This window comes from Rhinopithecus bieti, unplaced genomic scaffold, assembly GCF_001698545.2.
Source record: "Rhinopithecus bieti isolate Rb0 unplaced genomic scaffold, ASM169854v2 scaffold_46482, whole genome shotgun sequence".
Classification (NCBI taxonomy): domain Eukaryota; kingdom Metazoa; phylum Chordata; class Mammalia; order Primates; family Cercopithecidae; genus Rhinopithecus; species Rhinopithecus bieti.
Genome location: NW_016818769.1, coordinates 182,053 through 188,052, shown reverse-complemented (window position 1 = coordinate 188,052; position 6,000 = coordinate 182,053). Strand labels below are relative to the sequence as shown.

Genomic DNA, 6,000 nt, shown 5'->3' with positions numbered 1-6,000 from the left:
CGGAGCTGGTTTTGCGCTCCATTTTATTTATTTATTTATTTATTTATTTATTTATTTATTTATTTATTTTTTGATACGGAGTCTCGCTCTGTCACCCAGGCTGGAGTGCTGTGGCCGGATCTCAGCTCACTGCAAGCTCCGCCTCCCGGGTTCACGCCATTCTCCTGTCTCAGCCTCCCGGGTAGCTGGGACTACAGGCGCCGCCACGTCGCCCGGCTAGTTTTTTGTAGTTTTAGTAGAGACGGGGTTTCACCGTGTTAGCCAGGATGATCTCGATCTCCTGACCTCGTGATCCGCCCGTCTCGGCCTCCCAAAGTGCTGGGATTATCTAGGCCAGCCCCCATCTGAACTCCGTACGATTTTTTGTTTGTTTTTTTGTTTGTTTGTTTGTTTGAGACAGAGTTTCGCTCTTGCTGCGCAGGCTGGAGTGCAATGGCGCGATCTCGGCTCACCACAGCCTCCGCCTCCCAGGTTCAAGCGATTCTCCACCTCAGCCTCCTGAGTAGCTGGGATTACAGGCATGAGCCACCACTCCAGGTTAATTTAGTATTTTTAGTAGAGACGGGTTTTCTCTATGTTGGTCAGGCTGGTCTCAAGCTCCCGACCTCAGATGATCCGCCCGCCCCGGCTTCACAAAGTGCTGGGAGTATAGCCGTCAGCCACTGCGCCCGGCCAACTCTGGACAATATTTATTGCTCTCCTTTTTAGTGTCTGAAGAAGAAAGAAGGGACAGGAAAGAAACGTCAATCTGAGGGTTGAGGACACGTCCCGGAGCAGAGGAGGACCAAGCTCCCAAGTCCCCTGTCACCTTGACACGCAGACGGGTCGCCAGGACTGCGAAGAGTGGGGCAACCAGCGCCCCGCCCCGCCCCGCGGCGCAGCCAGCCATTGGCCGGTCCGAAAGACGCGGGGCGTTGTCGATTTGAATGGAGCGCCTGGAACCGGGGCGCAGGCGCAGAGGGCCGCGTTGAGGCCGGTGGAGCGGCGGGACATCTAGGTGGCGGAAGGACGCTCCGGGGAAGCGAGGGGCGCTGCGAGCTCTGGCCCACGTGACCTGCCGGGGGCGGGAGCAGGGGGCGCGCCGGCCTCCTGCGGTGCCCCTGCCTGGGGGAGGGGCCGTGACCACCCGTCTGTCGCCCGAGGAGGCCGCCGCTGCACCTTCACCGGGTACCCGAGACCCGCCGGTCCGCGGGAGGTGAGCGCTGCCGCGACGAGGGGTCTGAGGCGTTTGAGGGGCTCTCGGAGGGAGGTGACAGGGAGGGGTGCGTGCGTGTGGAGCTTCTGTGTCCAGAGGTCTGGGGGCGACGTCCTTTGTTTTGGGCGGAGGGCGGGCGGGGGACTTGCGGGACCTGTGGGCGCTGCGGGGACGCGGCGTCGATGCTCAAGAAACCAGAAACTCAGCTTGAGGAGTTGCTGCTTTTTTGTTGGAAAGTCTTAAAATGAGAGTAAAGCGTAAGAATCTCACTCCTGAGTCTTTTTTTTTTTTTTTTTTTAAGGTAAAAAGTATGCTAGGGTCCAGCGACTTCTTACTACTCTGAATGTGAGTAACAAATTGTGAGTTAAAGCCCGAATCCCCGTGGAATGCAATCCGAGGCTGATTGCAACCACTTGGAGTCGGGCGCTTCCTACCTAAACCAGGCAGTTTATGGCAAATACCTGCGTTGACCGTGTTTAAATTAGTGAACTTTTGGGCACCCACTGGTCGATTTACCATAGAAATTGGTAGTTGCTGCAAAAAGTGTGAGTAAACATAAAACGTTAAGAAAACCCTTTCCTGAAATCTATAGAATGCCTTCAAATAAAAAATGAAAAAAAAAATCTGTAATTTCCTTGTTTTAATAGTAACCAATTAGAGCATTTGAACTAGTAGCATTTGAACTCTGGTTAAAGAAAACGAGTAAGGATGGACATTTTATTTGCCTTGATGCATAATTTAATCTCACTATAGAATTAAACGAAGTAGGTTCTTGGCTTTCCTTTCTGTCGGGTTTGCGTTGGAGCCTTCGTGGGGTGTGTTGGAAGTTAACAGGACCAACCGAGATGAGTTTTCAAGCTGCCACTTTAGAAGGGTGTTCTGAAGATTTCTGGCCTGATAATAGCCAGTGTGATTGCTTCTGATAAATACCACTTTTGCTTGGGTTCTCACTATTCAGGAGCAGCTTTAGTTGATTGTTTAGAAGTAAATAAACAACATTAAAAAGGGTAGATCACTGTTGGTTGACAAGGTGTGTGTAAGGAGAGGGAGACCTTAGGGATCGGGGTGGTCTAACACCTACTCCTCTTTACAACTACCATGAGTCGTTTTCGCAAGCTATCTCCCAGGCTATTATTTATAATTTAAGTATTGGAGCTGTTTCAAAGTAAAAAGTTGCCCGATGTTGTTGTAAAGGCATGTCTCCAAAATCCTCTCTGGCCAGATAAGCAGTTTAGTTGTATTACGTTCTTAAATCAGACATTCGGTGTTACAGACATAGTTTAATATAAATCTGAGACTTGGTTACTAGACTAATTAAAACAGTGATAAGATATAGTAGTTTTAAAAATGACCTTTTCATAAACATAAAATATTTCTAAGATCTATCTTCAAAATTTTGTAATTCTCTGGAATTTTAAAATTGAAAACGTGACATAGATTTAGGTTATTCTAAATTTATTTGAATATATATTAAATCTATTTTATAATAACAGTTACTGTTATTACTACAGCACTATGTTGAGTACTTTTGTTATGTATCAGAGCCAGGTGCTGGGTCAGGTGCTTTATAAATCATGTCTGTAATTATCACAGCACATTTTAGGTAAGTGTCATTATGCCCACACCAACTGAGAGTTTAGCGTAAGATCATATAACTAATAAGTCACTGTGCTGAGATTTCAAATCATGGGCTGATCCCAAAGCACATACTGTATTGCTTCTGTGTGTCTGTTTAAATCTCTGCTGTGTCTCTGAATTCCATTTGTAGGGACAAGTTCTACTTTAAAGATGTCTTTAGGTGCTGTGTGTTGTAGCTTCGCAGAAATATTTCAGTCTTTCTGTTGGAACTATCTTGCTTCATTATCTTATAAATCACATTATATTTTCAATATCCTCTTAATCATCTTTATACAAAACATAAGTGAAGAGTAAGACTTCTCTGAGTTTCTTACATAAATATGAATACAGTCTTTCCTGTGGAAAAGAAATGTATTAAAGTCTGGTTTTCTCGCTGTTACAGGATTCTTTGGCCTCGTCATAATTCCTATCTTCTTCCCAGACAAGAAATAAAAGTTTGTTGGGCATCTCTTATGTGCAAAGCAATGTCTTTGGTGTTGTGAGATGACAAGAGAATGCTTGCTATTCAGTAGTTGTTTCTGGTGTTTTGTTGTATTTTCTTCCCTCCCCATTCCTGCCTTATTTGTTGCTGTTGGGTTTATCTTCCTAGCAGAGATCCAACTTGGCTATTCCTTTGTGGGGAAAAAATACCAGCAAGGTTCCCCATTGTGTAAATAAAAGGCTGAGGCTGGGCGCGGTGGCTCATGCCTGTAATCCCGGCACTTTGGGAGGCTGAGGTGGTTGGATCACTAGGTCAGGAGTTCGACACCAGCCTGACCGACATGGTGAAACTCCATCTCTACTAAAAATACAATAATTAGTCTGGTGTGGTGGTGCACGCCTGTAATCCAAGCTACTCAGGAGGCTGAGGTAGGAGAATCGCTTGAACCCAGGAGGGGAGTTTGCCGTGAGCCGAGATCGCGCCACTGCACTCCAGCCTGGGTGACAGAGCCAGACTCCATCTCAAAAAAAAAAAAAAAAAAAAAAAAAGGCTGAATATGAATATATGCTTCTGCCACATATTCAGAGTCCCTTACAATTTGTTACTGTTCTACCTTCTCAGACTTCTCTTTCACTACTCTGAACACTATGTGCTTATTCTGGAACACATTCTGCGCATTTCTACCTCTCCCTTTTTCTTGAGCCATTCTTTTCCCTTGACTGTAATGCCTTTCCTTCATTTGGCTAATAAGATCGACCCATCCTTCAAGGTGCAGTACAAACTTCCTTGCTTCCAAAATTTTTCCCTGGTCCTTTTTAGTTAGAATTATTCTTCCCATATTATCTCAAAACATTATTGAATAGAAACATTTATTTTCCCACAGAATGTTGATAACTTTTGGGAAGAGAAGACAAAATCATGTTTAATATATTTTGCTATGGAGAATTCTAAACTCAAACTCTCCTAGGGACCCTTTCTAAGCATTTATAATATTTCCGCATTTGGAATTTATTTCTGCTTAAAAATGTGTTTGGGTCGGGCGCAGTGGCTCACGCCTGTAATCCCAGCACTTTGAGGGGCCCAGGTGGGCGGATCACTTGAGGCCAGGTGTCGAGACCAGCTTGCCCAACATGGCGAAACCTTGTCTCTACTAAAAATACAAAAATTAACCAGGCATGGTGCTGGACACCTGTAATCCCAGCTATTCAGGAGGCTGAGGCAGGAGAATCACTTGAACCCGGGAGGTGAAGGTTGCAGTGAACCAAGATGTCACCTCTGCACTCCAGCCTGGGTGACAGAGTGAGACCACATCTCTTAAAAAAAAAAAAAAATGCTTAGTGGAAAGGACCATTTCCTTTCTATTTCACTGTTGAGCTTTAAAATTATCATGTATATGTATTAATTGATTGAAGCTGATGACCATCATTGGTAGTAATAAATGGCTATGTTTACCAAAAAGGTTTATATATAGTTCAGATGATCTAACCTGGAGGCAAGAAAAGTAAATTATATATTTATTGTATGATGAATGTTACCAGTTTGTACAGCTCCATGGATGAAAGAAACAGACCAAATAAACAATCAACAACAACAACAACAAACAAAGAAACAGACCAAAAATTATTGGCATTTAAGTGGCAATCAGGATCAGATAGGTTAGACAAATTCAGAGAAGCACAAAATGTAACCTGGTTTGCAAACTTTTTACTGCCAATGGAGTAAAGCAGGGCTAGGATCTCTGATAAAGAGCTTTTCTTGTCTGCTCTGATTGCATACCTTGGACAGTGCCTGAAAGTCCACCTAGCTGTCTAAATGAAGTCTGTCTATTTTGACTTTCTAATTAGATAATTAAATGAGAGGCAGTTAGAGTTGTGTATAGTTGATCTTTCTGTATGTTTCTGTCAATTCCTGGGATATGGAAGAAATGATTGCCTTTTCTTTATGGTTGGATGCTGTGATCTAGCAATTTTGTTAACTTTGCAGTTTTTGGAGCATTGCTTGGAAGATGCTGTTAGGAAATAGATTTGTTCCTTGCAGATTGTTAGTTGTAAATAATAATGAAGGTTGGAGGTTGAACTTGATGACTTCTCAGTATCCTTACAAACCTATCATTTATTTTCCAATTCTTGGTCCTATGGTTAATTTTTCTTATCCTAATGAACAAATTTGTAATTTAATATTTGTTGCAAATTTTACTAGTCTTACACTACATACACACGCATTGTATCAAGGAGGTAGATTTGTTAACTCCATGTAATGAGGAACATGAGTGAACACATTATTGCTAAATTGGCTACAGAGTTCTTGAAACATGAATCATGAATCAAGAATTGCTTGTTTGTTCAGTGAATTTTTTTTTTTTTTGTGAAGTGATACCTAATTGTTATGGAGATTGTAATGTAAGAGGCACTTTTAAGGATATTCTTCCCTTGAGAATAGTAAGACTATATTATAAATTGCTCTTATTGAAATAGTGAATAGCATTCTGTCTTCTTGCTTATTTTGATAGTCTTAAAAATGGTTCTACATGCAGTTTTCATCAAGTATTTTGCAACTTTATGTTCATTTACTTATTCGTTAATTTGTTAAACATGTAAATGCTACATGTTTCTTCTTAAGGAGTATGAAATTAACATTTTATAATGATTGCAAAATTTAGAATTTCATTAAGAACTCATGGATGAGAAAAATATTTTATTTTATTTTTTTAGAGGCAGGATCTCACTCTGTGGCCCAGACTGGAATG

The 6,000-nt window shown here is 42.4% G+C and overlaps 1 protein-coding gene across 1 annotated transcript in view; it reads left to right on the top strand.

The window, feature by feature from the left end:
• The first annotated feature begins 693 nt into the window (after positions 1-693).
• Positions 694-6,000, top strand: part of GPSM2 (G protein signaling modulator 2) — a 56,831-nt gene continuing 51,524 nt past the window's right edge. The window contains 1 exon segment of the mRNA XM_017857463.1: positions 694-1,195. The gene's annotated coding sequence lies outside the window, so the exon portion shown is untranslated.